The sequence below is a fragment of the Pleurodeles waltl genome, chromosome 6, assembly GCF_031143425.1.
Source record: "Pleurodeles waltl isolate 20211129_DDA chromosome 6, aPleWal1.hap1.20221129, whole genome shotgun sequence".
NCBI lineage: Eukaryota > Metazoa > Chordata > Amphibia > Caudata > Salamandridae > Pleurodeles > Pleurodeles waltl.
Window position 1 is genome coordinate 1,491,986,993 of NC_090445.1, and position 20,274 is coordinate 1,492,007,266.

Below are 20,274 nucleotides of genomic sequence, written 5' to 3' on the forward strand. Positions count from 1 at the left end.
AGAAACCTTAGGGATTTTTCACTAACCTCGGCAGTTATTCCATCTTTCTCGGTTTCCCACTTTCGCAAGCAAAATTTGACCAGCAAACTTTACTCTCAACTGATCAATGAACTATTCTAGTGCACTTTAGAATTCGTCAAATCTCAAAGTCGAAAATTTTCTTTAATTCCTCAATATTCGTACTGACTTGTTGACCACGCCCGATCAACCTACTAAACCGAACAAATTACAACATCAATCAAGTGTCTCATACACTTTTCAACATACTCCGGAGTCTCTTGACCTCGCAGGGCCCGTCTCAACATCAACAACCATGTGGACAATTTTTCCTGCACAAAGCGCTACACACATATGAAGTTCGATGACTTCCCTACTCCCACACTTTGGAGTATCACTCCTCTAAAATTTTGATTTGGAGTTCGTAACCCCCTAAAAATCCTCACAAACTTCACAATTCATCTGCAGCATAAGCTGTGCAAGAGCAAAACCCTAACTTCACTCATACCATCACTAGAAACACCAAAAACATTCTCACACCTCCATTTCCTCCATTCGCAAGCTCCGAGATTCCAGGAAAGTCATTGGGGATTTAGGGCATCATCATCTCTCCACTTGTTTTATCAAAGAAAATTCTAACTTGAATCCATCTATTGTTCGAATGGGGTCCCAAAGGGCCAAGCCATCAATCTCTGCTACCATCTACTGATAGCGCATCCAGTCCTTATAAATTACTTATACTTGGACACGCTGGAGGTCGGTGGACCTTTTGACCGGGTTGAGCTCTCCTCATCCAAAGAATTGTTGGATCCCTCAAATCAATAATCAATAACCATTTATAATCAATAACCAATACTCAATTAGTAATCAATCAACAAATTAGTTAAACAGAAAATCAATAATTGAACACACCATGACCTTTCAGTCATGAATTACCACACCTGTTTATTGAAGGTTAATGAGTTTATTTCCCTATATTAACAAAGTTAGCACAATATAAGTAAGTCTCAAAATCAAATGGTATGCATATATGAACATTACTAGCTGTCCATAACGACGGAAGAAACACAATATACGCAAGATTTGGATTATAATGCTCTCTGTTATAGTGATGCAAATCACTAATATGAGTAACTGAATTTGACTAATTGCATACATTGGTCAGCATAACAAGATTTCAATTCAGCATGATGCATCAAGTGAATACCTCAACTAACCCCGATTAGCATTGGCATGTGGGGCTTCATGCAAAAGAATTTAATCAACATAAATTTTAGAAAAACTTCTAGCTTAGGCTCTGCCAAAATAAGCAGTTGGTACCTAAGAAGGAAAATACAATGAATAATACATTTATCCTTTCATAATTACCAAAATTACCAAATACAATCAGCATTCAAGGTAAGTCTTCGTCCTTCAGGTACCGGTTCAATCAGCATGGGGCAAATTTCAAAGGGGCAAAGTTTAAGTCAAGTTTTCCTTGCAGCAGCAAGGAAAATGGGGCAAAAGTTATCGTATGGGCAAAACGGGGTAAAGTTAAAGTTAAAGTCTCTAGGGTGAGAATTCTTTAAAGTCTCTCTCTCTCTGGGATAGAGAAAAAGCATCAGAGTGTCATCAAAATGGCGTCTTGAATCTGGCTTAAAAATGGCATCAAAGAAAATGGCTGACTTCTCTTTGTCCGGTGGGTTTAAGTAAGAAAACGTTCCAAATTCTTCAGGGTCTTCCATTGGAGGGTTCATAGGGTGGCTTCCTTTTGACCAATGAATAGTGTCTTTCTCTTAGTACTCATTTATGCATAAGGTGTCCTTGGAGCTTTGGAACACAAGTAGCAACAAAGTTTGCCAATTATTTCTGCATCAGTGTCTTTATTGTCTGCACCTGCAGAAACTGACCTTGCTTCAAAGGGGATGAAACTTGCCTAGCACGGAACCTTGAGATAAGTGTATTAGTCATTCTACTTGAAAAATACAGCTTTAAAAGCACAAAATATATGTTTGTTAATACAAGTGAAAACCACGCAGTTAAATTTGAGACCAGGCGACTAGGCCAAAGCCTCTGCTAAATTTAAGCTGAAGCATACAACAGTTCTAACAAGAAAATCATAAAATACATCTGCAATTATGACGGATTACTACATTGTCAATTCTTCATGATTAATCAGGCTCACTTATACTAAATGGCGAACTATTTCGTGGGCACATTTTCCACACACATTATACTTTTCTTTGCTAAAATCACGTTGCCTTATACGATTTTGTTACATGATATATGAATGCTTGTTAGCCTTTCTTTTTCTGCTTTATCAGCTCTGACACCTTCCGTGGGGCAATCTACAAGTTGGGTTCTGAGCCCATCTTGGTCACAATTGTTTTCTGGGCCCTCAAAATGACCAGGACCTCTTTGTTTCAGTGTCTCTGAAGGCCCCTCCTTGAATATGAGGTTAACATACAGCTTCATGTAGGAAAGTACCATCCTTCTTGGCATGTTACCCCCAATTTCTACCTGTTTGTCAGTGTTTTTTTACTATCTCACTGCCAGGACCCCAGTGCTCATAGTTTGTGGGCTATACGTCAGTATGTTTTATTGTGTTGTCAGTATGCTTGACTGTGTCACGAGTCCTGCTAAGCAGAACTCCAGTGCTTATGCTCTCTCTATTTCCAAAACTTGTCACTATAGTCTAGTGACTCCATATTCCAATCCAGATTGGCACACTGGACCTCCTCCCTTATAAGTCCCTAGTATATGGGACCTAGGTACCCAGGGCTTTGGTGTTCCAGGAGATCCTTATGGGCTGCAGCATTTCTTTTGCCACCCATAGGTAGCGCATAGAAATATCCCTTCAGGACTGCCACTGAAGCCTGCGTGAAATAGTGCAAACACTATCTCACAGCCATTTTCACTGCACCAGGTAACTTATAAGTCACCTATATGTCTAACCTTCAGTTACTGAAGGTGAGTGCAAAGTTACTGTGTGTGAGGGCACCCTTGCACTAGCAAAGGTACCCCTACGTTGTCCAGGGCCAAATTCCCAGACTTCGTGAGTGCGGGGACACCATTAAAACTGTGCACTACACATATGTCAATACATATATGTAGCTTCACAGTGGTAACTCTGAATATGGCCAAGTGAGGTGTCTAAGATTGAAAAATTGTACCCTCAATCCAATTCTGGTATTGGGGGGGCAATTCCATGCACCATGGGGGCTCCACCATGGACACTTAACACTGCCAAACTAGCTCTCTGAGGTGTCCACTGCAGCCCCAGCTGCTGCTACCTCACAGACAGATTTCTGCCCTCCTGGGGATTGAGCAGCTCAATTCCAGGAAGGCCAAACATTGCATTTCTTTTAGGAGAGGGTGTTATACCCTCTCCCATTGGGAATAGGTGTTGCAGGCATGGGAGGGGTATCCTCCCAGAGCATCTGGAAATGCTTTGAAGGGCACAAACGGTGCCCTCCTTGCATAATCCAGTCTACACTGGTTCAAGGACCCCCAGTCCCTGCTCTGGCATGAAACTGGACAAAAGAAAGGGGAGTGACAAATCCCCTGTCCATCTCCACCCCAGGTGTGGTGCCCAGAGCTCCTCCAGTGTGTCCCTGGTGTTAGGCATCTTGGATTCCAAGGTGTGGTGACCCTCTGGGAGCATCTGAGTAGACAGTGCCAGCAGGTGACATCAGAGACCCCTTCTTATCGATGCATACCTGGTTAGGTATGCAATCCCCCTCTCAGGGCTATTTAGGGTGTCTCCTCTGGGTGTTTCCTCAGATTTGGTTTGCAAGACTCCACCAGGACTCCACTCCATCCTCTGCTTCAGCTTCTGACCGTTAGATCAAATGCAGACTTTTCCAGGAACACTGTAACTGCATCAAAGTATCCAAGAAGGCTACTGCAACTCTGCAACTTCAGCTCCTGCCAGCAACTGCCACAGTTTCCAGGTTGTGCATGCTCTGAGGACTGTCTGTCCTCATTCTGCACCAGAAGGACCAAAGGAATCTCTCTGCAATGACAACCAGCACTCTGGGCTCATTTCCTGTCGACGAACATGATCCCTGGAACACAGGTGGTGGACCAAAGTGATCCTGACTGTCCAAAGTGCCAGCTGTCAAAATTTGGTGGAGGTAAGGGCTTGTCTCTCCATGCCAAACAGTACCCCTGTGCACCATGTGTTCTGCAGCTCCTTGGGCTTCTGTGCACTTCTTCCAGAAATCCTTTGTGAACAGTATAGCCCAGGTCTCCAGCACTGTATTATGCGATGCTCAGCTCCCTGAGTTGTTCTCCGGCGGCGTGGGATACCTTTGTGTAGTGCTGCGATGACCGCATTTTGTAACTCCTTTGTCCCCATGTTCTGGGACTCTTTTGGGTGCTGCCTTGTCTTTTGAGGGCTCTCTAAAGTGCTGAGAGCCCCTAGGTCTCCTCAGTCAGAGTTGAGACACCCAGGTCCTTCCTGGGTCCAGGTAGTGCCTCTTCCCGCCAACTGCAACATTTGCATGAGCCAAGGCTTGTTAGGTGAATCCAGCAACGAAACCAAGCTTGTATCCAATGACTCGAGTTGGAACATCTCTTGCACCAAGCAGGAACCCACAGCTGTCTTCCATGGTGCATTTCCGACTTCTTCCTACTCGGAGAATCCACTTTTGCACCTTCATCAGGATTAGCAGGGGCTCCTGCTCTTCTTGGACTCTAAATCGACTTCTGGACTTGGTCTCCTCTCTCCACAGGACTTCAAGTCCAAGAATCCATCATTGGTTTCTTGCAGTCTTGCTTGGTCTTTACATAATCCTTTACCACAACTTCTAGTGTGTTCTGAGGAAACTTGCTGTACTTTACTCCTATATTCCTGGGCTCTGGGGTGGGGTAATTTACTTACCTTTGTTTTTTTCGTACACTCCCAGTGCCCCTCTAGACACTACACTTGCCTTAAGGGGGAAACCTGCATTCACATTCCACTGTTTTAGTATATGGTCTGTGTTGCCCCTAGGCCCATCACAACCTATTGTGTTTTTCACTATTGTCACTATTTTCTGACTGTTTACTTACCTGATTTTGGTTACTAGTGTATATATTGTATACAATACATACCTCCAGAGGGACTATAGCCTCTAAGATATTTTTGTCCTTGTGTCACTAAAATAAAGTACCTTTTTATTTTTGGTAAATATGAGTATTGTCTCACTTCTGTATAAGTACTGTGTGACTATAGTGGTGTTGCAAGAGTTTTGCATGTCTCCTAGTTCAGACTTGGCTGCTCTGCTACAGCTACCTCTAGACAGCCTAAGCTCCTAGACACTGCCTACATTTCATAAGGTGGATCTCTGGAACTGGAATGAGGTGTAAGTACCTCTGGTACCCACTATAAGCCAGGCCAGCTTCTCACACTTCACACTCCAGTCACTCTAACTTTACTTGGATGGTCATGGCTGTCCCTACTGGCCTATGGGGTAACCAAGTCACTTCACCACATGGGCAAAAGCCTAACCACAGGCTTTGAATCCATTCAACAGCAGCCTCTCCTAGCATAAGAGGTCACCAAGTCAAAGTAGGCGCTTAGGCAACAGCCCGATTTGGTTCAGTACTTAGAGGCAGCCCTTCCTGGCATACAGAGTTTCCCAGTTCAGTCAGCACATGGGCAACAGCACAATTGGTGTAAGGATCAAGTTTCTCCCAATGCGCTCCTGCAAATCAGTTCACTGTGGCCCCTCCTGGCATAATGCGTCGCCAAAGAAGTTCAGCACACAGGCTAAGCCAGATTGGTGAAATCTTGATTCCTCATGTGTTACACAGAGAGTCCTCACACCAGGACTCCCTTCTGGGCCTCCCTCCATCCAATGCTCTCCTCTTCTTTCTGGGCACACAAGTCTTAGTGGGCCAGCAGGCGCAGGTGCTCCAGGTTCGAGGCAAGTGATCTTGACTTCCCTGGGTGATGTCCTCTCACCCAGCAGGGAAGGCAAGCAGGCTGGGCCTAAATTCCTGGTCAAAGGCAGAAGTCTTTTAGAGCTTCCCTTCCCCAAAAGAGCCCAGCTGGTTGCTCAGAAGATGACAATGTTAGTGATATCAAACTCCCCTACTTATAGTTCTTTTCCACAAACCAATTGTGACTTAGGGTTTGGACATTCAAAGTTTTATGTTGTGTTTCTGCATCATTGACATGGACATCTTTCCCTTTCTTCTTCCTCCTGAAGGACGTCTGTCAAAGCAGGCAGGACTCTGCAGCTGGTTAACCTTCAACAAGATTCATGTGTGTGACCAGAGTTCATGCATGGATGTCATCCTCAGTGATATGTGCATCAAATGTTATTCATGGGCCCTCAGCCTTACCCTTTATGATTCACTTATCAGCCCCATCTCCCTGTTACTGAAAAGTGTCCAGGCCCTTACCTTGTGAACAGCCACTGAATCAAAAAACCCTTTGAAATGCACAGGGAGAACCTGGCTCCCCCTCACCCAGTGCTTGTCTCACTGAGCGTAGAGGATTTCTGCAAAGTACAGTTCTGTCTAAGGGGATTACTCTACTCCTCATGTTTTCCCCAGGCAGGCCTGGGCTTCCCAAAAAGAACCCATGGCCCTCCATGTTATGTACCAGTGCAGGCACTTCTGCACTCAGTGTACATCCACAGCACACTCCATTGGCTAGTACTGTTGTTCTTGTGTATTATTATGTAGTGGACCTTTGAAAAAGGTGAGTGTGCCTGTATGCCTCACCTGTCCACTGCTACTGATTACTACCCGTTATGCTGCCACCTCCGCGTTTGTGTTGTTAAACTACTGGGGAAAGCAGTAGCCTTCCATCACTATTAGGGTAGTGCTTTGGGCTTCCCTCCTAGTCAAACAACACTACAATTCATAGGACAGACCCATGTCATGGTGCACACATGTGATCTGTGTTCACCTATGACAAAAAACAGCATTAGGGATTCAAACAACAATACAGAACCTACTTTTTGGGCACTTAGGGCAATCATACATGTCTCTCACCATGCAGAGAGCTTTTCCATCCCAACAGATGACCCTCACAGATCAAAAGGCCCCAAACAAACTTCAAACTTGGATAAGATGGGTAGACACATCGGATAAACTGATGAGAAAGTCTGTCAGCTTAGTGCTACACAAAAAAATCGAACCCTTACAATAAAAAAATAGACCATCTCATTAACCTGATCTTCTCTCCTGTCTTCGCTATCAACCATTTGATTGGCTTATAATCTGTTTGCACCATATAAATTAAGGGTCAAACAAAAACAGTGGAGGTTACTAGGCCTGGGTGGTGAACTCGACTTTTGCTCCCTGAGTTTTTAAATTAGTGGACTCCATACTACACAGAGTAGCATGGAGATCCCAAATTCTACCATCCGGCATGAAGCAGAGTTCTTTATTTTCATTCACACGTGCATGAGTTGCAAGTGAACCATGATATTCTCAGGCCACAAGTGAACGGTCACAAGTTTTAGCACCTGCTCTCGAATCTTCCAGCTCTGATGGCACCAATTTAGTTCCACTCACGAGCATGAACACAACTTGAGCAGATTTTCTACTTGAGAAGCAGCTAACTCTGATTGTTGGACCATTCAAGTTGTTTTTCAGTGCAAAACCCATTTTTTATTTTACTTTTTTCCGAACAAGAAGGAAGTGCCTCAGAGACTTTGGGGTCATTACAACCTCAGCGGTCTTTTTTGAAGACCGCCGAGGGACCGCCGTGCGGAAGACCGCCAGTGGTAGCGGTTTTACGCCTGGCCTATTATGACCATTGGCAGCTCTCCGTCCTTTTACAGACGGAGAGCCGCCAACAGCCATACTTGCGGGAGGCGGGGAAGTGGAGCTGCCCCCATGGCTCCCGTCCCCTTCCGGAGGATCGTCGGACCAGGTAAGTCGATCTTCCGTGAGGGGAGAGGGGTGGGGGGTGTTGTGTGGATGCATGGGGGTGTGCATGTGTGTATGTAGAGGGGGTGTGTGAGTGCGTGTATGCCTGCGGGGGTGTTGTGTGTATGGGAATGAGTGCGTGTATGTTTGTGGGTATGTCTGTATGGATGTGTGCGTGTATGTTTGAATGTGAGTGTGCATGTCTGACTGTGGGTGTGGATGGAGGCATGTATGTCGGCGTGTGTGCGTGTAAGTGTGTAGGTGGTGCCTGCGTGAGTGTCGTGTGGGTATGGGTGATGTGATGTTGGGGGTCGGGGTGGAGAGGGGGGTCCTGCCACCTTTGGGGGGTTGCAGGGGTGGTGGGGGGTGTAGGGGAGGGAGTCAGGGTGGGGGGGAGACCCCTATCAGTGTCAGGGAAGGAATTCCCTGGCACTGACAGTGCTTACCACCATGGATTTCATGGCGGTTCAAACCGCTGGAAATCCACGGCGGTAAGCCGGGTCCAAATACTGCCGGCGGTATAGTGACGGCCGCAAGGCTGGAGAACCAGGTCTCCAGCCCAGCGGTCGTCTCTGCCCTGGCGGGCGGAACGGAGAACTGGCGGATGACCATAGCGGTAACTGCCATGGTCATAATTCCCCAAAGTAAGACCGCCAGCCTGTTGGCGGTCTAACCGCTGGTTTAACACCGACCGCCAGGGTTGTAATGACCCCCTTTATCTTCCTGTCCAGCAGCCACCTCTCATTACTTTGTCCATCTCCTAGTCACTTTTCACTTGGATTTTGAGGTAGAAGAATCACTCGCTTTGTCTGCTGGATATATACATTAGGAATTAAGGACTTTGTTTTGTGATATCACACAAGTAAGATCAAAGACGATTGTATAAGGGTGTTGTTTGTTTGTTTGATAGGGCTTGGATCAGTCTTTCTTTGTACTTTTATCTGATTTTTTACTTTCATTGTGGTGAGTAGCCTGGAGTTTAAGTTGGCCCTAGTTATTTATTTTTTTCCATTTCATTTTTCACCTTTTGTAAAGGGAAAATGTTGCACAGTTCAGTACCTTTTCTCCATGATTGTTACATTAGCAATATTCTTTTATTTTACTAAGTGCCTTAGTTTTCCAAAGGGCCACCCAACCATTAGGTCCAGTACTTGTCATCATCAGTGCATGAAATAAATGTTTCTGTATTATATGGTTTTAAAACTTATTTTAGGGCAGGGATGGCATCGGATTAAATTACAAATGGTGGCTATTGTTTTTATTTCATTTTTTTTGCAAACAAGTATATATGTGAAGTTATTAGATGACATGGGGGATGGGTGTTGTTGGACATTTTTTATAGCACAGTTACTTTTCATGTTTTGTATTGCTAACTTAATGGTAGTGTTTTCTTCAGTGTTACCATGCCTTTTTTGTCTGGCCAGTTTGTGTGTGTGTGTGTTTGTCATCGGCCACCTGGCCAGGTATCATTTTGTTTAGTCTATGTCCATAGGGCTGAATGTGTTCTTTGTTCTCCATGCCTCCATTCTCATTGTTGTTGTTTGACCATGTGGCTGGTGGGCATTCTGTGTAGCCAGTAGGTGTGCTTTTACCATAGGCTTGCATGTGTTCTTTGTTCCCCATTCCTCCTTTGCTCACTGTTCTTGTTTGACCATGTGACTAGCGGTCATTTTGTGCATCCAGCCAGTGTGCTTTTTCCTTAGGTTTGCATGTGTTCTTTATTTCCTATTCCTCCATGCTCTCTGTTGTTGTTTGACCATGTGGCTGGCAGCCATTTTGTGCATCCAGTCAGTGTGTTTCTGCCATAGGCTGCATGTGTTCTTTGTTTCCTATGGCTCCTTGCTCACTGTTGTTTGACCATGGGCCAGGTATCCATTTTGTACATCCAGCCAATGTGTCTTTGCTATAGGCTTCAACATGTTCTTTGTTCCCCACACTTCCTTGATCACTATTGTTTTTTGATCATTTGGCTGGCTGCCATTTTGAGCATCCGGCTAGTGCTCTTTTGTGATAGGCTTGCATGTTTTCTTTGTTCCCCCTGCCTCCATGCTAATTGTTATTGCTTGACCATGTGGCTGGTGGGCATTTTGTGCATCCAGCCAGTGTGCCTTTCCTATAGGCTTTCATGTGTTCTTTGTTCCCCATGCCTCCGTGCTCGCTGTTGTTGTTTGACCATGTGGCCGGCAGCCATTTTGTGCATCCAGCCAGTGTGCCTTTGCCCTAGGCTTGCATGTATTATCTGTTCCTTATGCCTTCTTGCTCGCTGTTGTTGTTTGACCATGTGGCTGGGGGTTATTTTGTGCATCCAGCCAGTGTTCTACCAAAGGTTTGGGTGGATGGATGTAATATCAGTTTAGTAATATGCTTGAGGACCATTGTATTACATCTATATTGTGAATATGATTATGATGAAGAGTGCTTATATTACATGCATTTATTTGCATTTCTCCATTGTACCTCCTTGACTCACAATAGATGTCTTCTCTTACCCTTATGCAAACATCAGCATTTATTTATCTTTTTAAATGTATTTTCTTTTATTTTTTTTACATTTTAATTTTAGACTTTTCATTTTTTTATTTTCATATTTTCTTTTAATTATTTATTAATTAATTAATTTATTTATTTTTGCTTTGAATTTGCCCTCAATCTTGACATCCACCACAGCTGCACATCCGCACCACAGCTTTCATTTTTAGGTATAATTCAATTTCCTCCTGAACACCCTGCCTGTGGTACACTGCAGACACACCAACATGTTATGTTATGTTATAACTACTTATATAGCGCCTAAAACTGCCCGGAGGCCTCGTATCGCTTTCTCTGCAAAACGGCCAATGTCACCATCTAAATTCAAATAGAGATTAAGCTTTAAATAGCCAGGTTTTCAAGGCCTTCCTGAACAAAATCTCTTGGTATATCGATCTAATACTAAAAGGAAGGCTATTCCAAAGAATGGCCCCTTGATAGGCTAAGGATCTTCCTCCCCATCTTACTTTCTTTATTGTGGGAACTGTGGCCAGCATAGCTGAGGAGGATCTCAGTAGTCTGGTCGGAATATATACAGATGCCAGGGTTTTAAGCATTTCAGGGCCATGATTAAATATGGATCTATGAAAATGGCATAACGTCTTAAGCTGAATTCTTGTATCCACTGGAAGCCAATGTAGGGATGAGATTGATGAGATGAAATCTGTTTTTAATGATTATCCCATTACACCCTGGTCTACCTCGCCTGACATAGGCACATATTAAACTTTTTTTAAGGTTTATTCCATTTACCCATGAACCCCCTTGACTGCCACAGGTTTCTCTTTTAAGGTGGATGGACTTAAATCAAGGAGCTATATCTGCATGTTGTGTCATCCCAATTAGAAATGAAATTTTATGGTATGGTGGTGTGGTTTAAATTTAAAATGGTTGGATAAATTGTTATCTATTACCTCGGTAACCAACCACATTAAAATTGCCTTTGTCGGTGCTAATTCAAACTGCAACAATGCCACATTTGACTAAATGTTATTCTTGCTTGTTTGCTTTTAGGTGCACAGAAGAAGAAGAAACATCACTTGCAGTACTGTCAAAGAGTAGGTCTACACGGTGACATCAGTCCTCCTATTTTTTCTTCTTGTGCAGCTTAGTGCCACTGGCAACTGAGAGCTTTAAGATGGCCCCAAAGAAAGTTGCTCCCAAAAAAGTGGTCAGTGAGAACAAGTAGCTTTCTACCAGTGACATGCTGATCATAACCTTTTTCGGGAGAAGTGTGCCTGCCACATCAGCCTCCACAGAGGAACGTGGGAGCAGCACTCCTGCAACAAAAGCACCACGACAACCTAAACCCAAGCTAAAAACGATGTCTGTCAGTGCGGCAGTCACTGTAATCATAGCAATGCTGATGATCAGTGATGTTAAATTGGATTCTCGCTGAGAATCTGGTGCTGGGGTGGCACTTTATGCTTCAGCCTTCCTCTGAACCTTTTTACACACCTAAGGACTCTCATTGTGAAACCTACATTAATGGCAGCCAGACCCTAAGGCAAAGGACACACACTTGCTGAGAGCCTGGTGCTGGGGTGGGATTTCACCCCCCAGCCTGTCTCTGAGCTTTTCACACATGAGGGCTCGCACCACATCATGAAACATTCATTTTCGGTAGCCAAGCCCTGCGTCATGGAAAGTATACTCGGTGAGAGCCTGGTGCAGGGGTGTGACTTAATCCTCCAGTGTGCCTCTGACCTTTTATCACACCTGAGGGCTCTCACATCATTGTGAGGCCTACATGAACAGCAGCCAAGCCCCGTAGCATGGGACCCACGTGGGATGCACACAAGTGAAGTCGGTCGAGGCTGGGCTAGGCCACTCCTCTTTCAACCTTCCATGAGGGCATCCCAAGTTGCAAGGCCTGTGAGCACATAAACTCTTTACAAAATTCTACTGTTGCAATATAACTTGATGGATCCCGCAAGTCCCATCCCCTATTTAGGGACCTTTATTTTGCATCCCCTTGGCCCTTACTCACAAGATATCTCCCATATGCAAAATGGGAAAAAGGAAGGGACAGACAAGACTATTATTTAAGGACAATCAAACTGTTGGCTCCATCACAAATATTCTAACAGGGTAGGAGGCTGACCCAGCCTATAGTTGGGTACCTGATGGTACTTACACCTTGCGCCAGGTCCAGTTATCCCTTATTAGTAGATCAGTAGTGTTCTAGCAGCTTGGGCTGATAGAGGTAGCTATAGCAGAGAAGCTTAGGCTGAACTAGGAGACGTGCAAATCTCCTACTATACCACTTATATATATAGCACTACATCATAAGAATCACAATACTCAGAGTAACTAAAAATAAAGGTACTTTATTTTAGTGACAATGTGCCAAAAATATCTCAGAGGATATACTCCCTTAGGAGGTAAGTAAAATACACAAAATATACACACAGACCAAAATCAAGTAAGTAAACAGTTAGAAAAGTAGTGCAAACACTGTAGAATACAATAGGATGCAATAGGCCTAGGGGCAACACAAACCATATTCAAAGAAAGTGGAAAGCGAACCACTTAGGGACCCCAGGCCTAGTGTAGTGTGTAGAGTGTCGCTGGGAGTGTAAGAAAACACTAAGGGTGTCCAAGATACCTCACCCCAAGATCCTGAAAAGTAGGAGTAAAGTTACTGTACTTCCCCAGAAAGACACTAAAGTTGTGATAGGAGATTCTGCAAAGACCACAACAAACTGCAAAGCACTGATGATGGATTCCTGGACCTGGGGACCTGCAAAGGAAGGGGACCAAGTCCAGGAGTCACGAAAGTGTCCAGGGGGGCAGGAGCCCATTAAACCACCAATGAAGTTGCAAAATGTCTGCCTCTTGGTTGAAGAAACTGAAGATTCTGTAAGAACGGAGGATGCCAGGAACTTCTCCTTTCCACAGAAGATATTGCACGGTGTGCTGGAGGAAGAAGAGTTGTTTCCACGCACAAAGACCGCAAACAAGCCTTGCTAGCTGCAAACGTCGCGGTTGAAGAAAGTGGGTGCTGCCCGGGCCCAGGAAGGACCAGGAGGTCGCCCCTTGACGGAGGAGACAGAGGGGGTGCTCAGCAATACAGAAAGCCCACACAGAAGCAGGCAGCACCCACAGAAGCACTTGAACAGGGGTTTTAGAAAACTGAGCACAGTGGTCATCTCAACACTGCAAAGGAGGGCCCCACAATGCTCGTGGTCAACTCAACGAGTTGAGCAATGCAGGATGGAGTGCTGGGACCTGGGCTATGCTGTGCATGAAGGATTCCTTACAAAAGTGAACAGAAGCCCTACCAGCTACAGTTCACGCAGTACACAGGATTACTGTCTGGTGTGGGGAGGCAAGGACTTACCTCCACCAAATTTGGACCGATTGACCACTGGACTGTCGTGGTCACTTGGATCCAGCCCCTGTGTGCCAGGGACTACGCTTGTCGAGGTGAGAGGGGACCCAGAGGACCAGTGAAGCAGAAGTTTGGTGCCTGCGTTAGCAGGGGGAAGATTCCGTTGACCCACAGGAGATTTCTTCTTGGCTTCCAATGCAGGGTGAAGGCAGACAGCCCTCAGAGCATGCATCACCAGGGAACAGTCAAGAAAGCCATCAGGATTTGACGCTACAATGTTGCTGGTAGTCTTCTTGCTACTTTGTTGTGGTTTTCCAGGTGTCCTGGAGCATTCAGCTGTCGATCCTTCGCAGAAGTGGAAGCGGGAGATGCAGAGGAACTCTGGTGAGCTCTGGCATTCATTATCTGAACAGAAGCCCACAGGAGAGACCCTGCTATCAGAGGAGGATTGGCCACCTAGTCAGGTAACCACCTATGAGGAGGATTCTCTGACATCACCTGCTGGCACTGGTCACCCAGTGGCCTCCATTGTGCCCTCACGCCTCTGCATTCAAGATGGCAGAGGTCTGGGACACACTGAAGGAGCTATGGGCACCACCCCTGGGGTGGTGATGGACAGGGGAGTGGTCACTCCCCTTTCTTTTGTCCAGTTTGACACCATATCAGGGGCTGGGGGATCCCTGAACCGGTGTAGACTGGTTGATGCAAGGAGGGCACCATCTGTGCCCTTCAAAGCATTCCCAGAGGCCAGGAGAGGCTACTCCTCTCAGGTCCTTAACACCTATTTCCAAAGGGAGAGGGTGTAACACCCTCTGTCAGAGGATATCCTTTGTTCTGCCTTCCTGGGACTGGGCTGTCTAGACCCCAGGAGGGCAGAAGCCTGTCTGTTGGTTGGCAGCAGCAGTAGCTGCAGTAAAAACCCTAGAGAGCTGGTTTGGCAGTACCCGGGGTCCATGCTAGAGCCCCCGGGATGCATGCGATTGGCACCTCAATACCAGATTTGGCATGGGGGGACAATTCCATGATCTTAGACATGTTACATGACCATATTCGGAGTTACCATTGTAATTATTACGCATTTAATGGTGTCCCCTCACTCACAAATTCCAGGGAAATTGCCCTGAACTATCTGTGGGCACCTTGGCTAGTGCCAGTGTGCCCTCACACTTAGTAACTTTGCACCTAACCTTCACCAAGTGAGGGTTAGATATATAGGTGACTTATAAGTTACTTATGTGCAGTGTAAAATGGCTGCGAAATAACGTGGACGTTATTTCACTTAGGCTGCAGTGACAGTCCTGTGTAAGAATTGCTTGAGCTCCCTATGGGTGGCAAAAGAAATGCTGCAGCCCTTAGGGTTCTCTTGGAACCCCAATACCCTGGGTACCTAGGTACCATATACTAGGGAATTATAAGGGTGTTCCAGTGTGCCAATCAGAATTGGTAAGAATGGTCACTAGCCTACAGTGACAATTGTAAAGGCAGAGAGAGCATAAGCACTGAGGTTCTGATTAGCAGAGCCTCAGTGACACAGTTAGGCACCACACAGGGAACACTTTCAGGCCACAAAGTATGAGCACTGGGACCCAGGCTAGCAGGGTCCCATTGAGACACATAAAACACACTGACAAATAGGGTTTTCACTATGAGCACTGGGATCCTGGCTCGTAGGATCCCAGTGAGACAGTAAAAACACACCAACATATACTCACAAACAGGCCAAAAGTGGGGGTAACAATGCTAGATGAGGCTACCTTCCTAAACCGGGGCAATGAATTTTATCAGTAACAAAATAGGGAACGTAGAGGAGAAGTTGGTAGTTAACCAGAGTGCGGCCAAGGATGTCCTCCCTGGCCTGCAGACATGCCACCCAATCCTGAAGTACAGTCAGCAACATCTTCCATCTCCAGCACATCTCTAATCCATGTATAATATTAGTCTCACCCCATGATCAGATTGAGCCACTGTCTATCTCACCACCCCACTACCCTCTAGTGAAGAAAAGGGGCCTCAGAAAAAAAGGTTTGGGCAAAGTGCAGCAATGACTCACAACCATCCAAGAGACACCATCTAGTAATGCTTCAATAGATATATTGTTTTTTGAAAAATTGGTACAATCAGCTTTACGGGAAATTTCCAAAGTACTAAATAATCTAGAAAATAGAGCACATAAGATACTGAAGCTGCTTCAAAGTCAACAACAGTCAACACAACCTGGGGAGCCCGCTATGTGGAGCTGAAACTGGTAAATATTGAGCACACCCCAGTTGAAGCTCAAAGGGTCACCAGACCTGTGACAAGATAACCCCTAGTTTAACTCAGCTGACAGAGCTGATAGAGTTGATAAGGGGGCAGCATTGAAAGAAAGGCAGGATGGTGCCACTCTTGAAAGATGATGTCTTTCACCTTCTCCTCGAATCAATGCCTTTTTTTCTAGTCTTAACGGGAGTACCAACCCTGAATTCTGACGAACCCAAATTGGATCAAGACCTGAAAAATAAAGTTGTCAATTGGCTAGGGTATAGGACCTCATTGGTTATATATTATATAACCACATACTGACAGTCAGAAGAGTCAACTAGTTCAGGCATCTGAGGAGGGTACGGGAATGAGACTGCATAAAAACTGATTTCAAATATCTGTGTTTGGTGGAAGAGTTAATCTTAAAACTCTAAACTGCGGGAGCAACATTCAATTGGTTTCATTGAATTTCTTTTATCCCCACCACAATATTTCACTCCCAAACAATGCAGAATGTTTTACCCGTATGCAGATCAACATTGCCTGAGATCCCGCTGAGCAACCACTTTTTCCCTCCATTGAATCTGGAGGACAATTACTGACTCCGACATCCCACTAATTCTAGTGTTGCCCTTGAAGGGACAACCTTTGCATAAAGTAACCTAGCTTCCGATGGAATCTACGATGAACATCAATGATATAAAGGCAAGTTACATGTTAGCATACTTTCTAGCTTCTGCAGCCAAGACATAAAAAGCACTCAGGATATCCTGTTATCTGGGGGCTGATCTAGATAAGACATGTAGTATTGGTTTTTGCTTTTAACCTGTTGCACCTTTTGCAGCTTATAGGTTCAAACTTTCATTGTATTTTATCTGCATCTTATTTTATCGAATGCTGGTCTGGTGTGTTTTATCAATTTGTTATAAATGATTTACTCTGTGCCTTTACAGTTACATCAACATGTACGGAAAAAAGACAATTAAATAAATGAAATCAATTGGATTTGTCCCTTTTACAAAGTAGTACCCAATTGTTTCATGAAACAGAGCAAAGTGGACAGCAGCCACAGCCAGCAATAGTGGATCTTCCTGAAGATGGAGCAGTACAGGAGGTTGAGCTTTCTGCTGAGCATGAACCTTCTCTTTTAGAATCATTGGCTCCCAGATCTCGAGCAAAGATAAAGAAGGGTGCTCCACCATCTTCTTCAAATACCACTTCTGATGATGATGAGGACATGAAGTGGACCCCAGCAGAGTTTGGGAGACACCAAGAAAAAAAGAAAAGTTTCTGAAAGCCTTAGAATCATCGAAGGGAATGATGAGGAGGATGACGATGAAGAGCCAGTCATTTTGGAAACTGGCACAGAGGAGTCTAAAATTACTCCTCCTATTCAACCTGCTCTGAGAGATGGGGCACAGGCAGTACTGCCAGCTCCCATGTATGTAAGGCCCCAAATGAGACGTGCACCAACCTCCTACCTCAGTAGAAGTATGCACTGCAAAGAGGCAATCAACAACACACCCACCTACCTCCAGTTCTTCTTCAGGCAGTAAGAAAGTACTTCTCCACTGTTTGGGGCATGTTTATGTTTAGCAAATATGAGGAGAACATTGCAATATGCTTCATTTGCCAAGCAGTGTTTGTTGAGGTAAGCCTGGTTCATGTTATGGTACTGGTGACCAAATGACCCACATGAAAAAACATCATCCCATCCAGTGGGAGGAGCACCTTAAAAATAATTGCTGAATGTTGATGTAGTGGTGAAAGTGAGGAGAGCTTGAAACATCAGCTACTAGTCTAATCACGGTGGGAGGTCACGAGAAAGAAGAAGGTGATATCTTTAGGCAAAGCTAGAATCACCCACTCCAGGGACCACACAATGGCTCATAATCAGATGGAGACACCACGGCATACAGTGTCTGCCCCACAATGCACATTGAGTCTACCACCACCTATTTCTTGAAAGTTGCCTGATGTGAATGGCGGCAGACTACTATTATGTGTATGTATTGGCAGCGGGGGCTTATGACTGCAGCCACCCAATGGAAGGTTTGTAAAATGGGAAACTGGCAAAAATGGTAGCACTAGACCGCCTTCATTTTTCTTTTGTGGTAGGAGTAGGATTCTTAGAATTTGTGGCAGTCATTCGTCCCTAATTGAAGGTTCCAAGTTGGATCTATTTTGTCACAGTTGCTGTTTCAGCGCTTCATCATGATGTGCTGCAATTGGTTGGACAAACTTTGCGGCAAAGGGCTGTTCACACTATCCACCTGACGACAGACATGGCGATCAGATATCAGGCGACTTATTACATGTGCATACCTGCACACTGCATCCCTTTTGAGGGTGGAAAGGCAACAGCTATCTACAGGTCTTGGCCATGAAGACAATTTTAAGTTTTCAGCAGCATGCTACAGTAGCTATGTTTTACCATGGAGAAATCACATGCAGCTGGAAACATCTTGGACAAATTTAACAGCAAGGTATCTGAATGGCTGCAACCCAGAGATCTCAGAAATGGATTTGTTCCCACGGACAATGGCAGTAACATATTCAAGGCCAAAGCAGATGGTGGCTATTTCAGTTTCCTGTGTTTGGCGCATTGCTAAAATCCTGATACAGGAGGTGCCAGCATGGTGGAACTCGCCCTATTACATGTTGCAATGTCTATTTGAGAAGTACAGACAGATCAATGACTTTGTTGTTTAAAGAAGAGGGGATGCAATTGGGAAAGCTATGACTATGGATGCGGACAAATGAGACCTAGACAACTGCCTGACACAGATGATCCTCCTTTTTGAGGTTTTCACATAGAAAGCTTGCAAAGAGGACAGTACGATGAGCCAAGCTATCCTGTTGCTGCATTTGCTACAGGAGAAGCTAAAGAAGGTGTCTGAAAGGTTCGCAGCCACAGGTGTGAACGAAAACCCAGAAACTCATGACTTAGTTGAGAGCTTAATCTTTCTCTTGGCTTGTAATGCAAGACATCATCTTGCCTAAAGAGTTCATCTGTGCCACACTACTTGATCCATGGTACAAAAGGATTCTGCCTACTTGTATTCCTTTTTCTGAAGGGATGTTTCAAAATGTGGATTGTTGAGCAAGCCGAGGACCTGGAGGAAGAATGGCTGGAACTTAGAGTCTCATCTGCAATTCTGGGGTACTGCCTTCAACTTTCAGAGAGGGCAATCTAGTCTTACAGCAGCCAACACCAGCAACAAGAACACCAGCAACAAAAGCAACTGAAGAATCCGAAAAAAACCCAGCCTTTGCATTGGCTTGGATTCGAGTCGCAAGTCTTAAGTCTAGTGCAGTGGTGAAAGCAAAAGAGGTCAAGCAAGTGGTAGTAACAATGAACATTCAGAGGATGCTCTAAGCATTTCTGGCTGACCCAAAAGAGGTCTGTGTGGATCAAACCCCATTGGTGTATTTGAATGAGAAGATGCACCAATGTTCAGAGATGAGCAGAATGGCAATAAAGTAACTGTTTTGTCCTGTAGCCAGTGTGTTCGGTGCAGCTGTCACAGTTGCTACAGAGAAAAGGACCAGTCTCTCACCTCAAAACATGGAGAGATTGACCATGAACCTACCTTTCATACCATATAATTACACTGTCCATGAAATAGCAAGGAGGAGAATGATTGGTCAGAATCAAGTATGTTAGCTGACCACCTTTTGGGTGAGCCACCTCAGTTTGAAGACAAGCTCCACTTCTCTGAATGATTATGCCAGTGCCAATATTGAACTTTTACATGTTTTATCGTTGAACTTCTTTCTTTGCATAAAAAGTAGCTAGTGGAACATGATGTTTGTGTCTGATTTGTGCTGTCCCACCATGTTTTAGTCACATGTATGGCTGGATTGGAGTTGGATTTGTGTGCAGTGAAGAAGCCTCCACAATTCCTTCATGTGTTTGGAGACAGTGTCTGCCTCCTTTGCATGCCTATTCTTTTTTTACTTCACTTAACAGGGCTGTCCCAGAAGATCATTGATTTATGAGAATGCCAATACCAAATTCCAATGTGTTGCCTGCATCAAAGACACAATAGTACACCTACCACTGTGCTTGGATTGGAAGAGGTAACTATAACTTACTACAACTATTGCACCAATGAGTGAATGATTGTAAGTGATGATTTACTATTTGCGTGATGGCTGACAGTGAGGGAAGATGTTCAACTAATAGTAAACTTGATTTTGATGAAATTGCAATAGTTGGTGCCTGATGGGTGATCATTATTTCCTGAAGGTGATTGGCCTTAACAAATTTACTTAGCGAAATCTACGTGTAGAGTCCACTCCTTGTTTCTCGTTCTTTA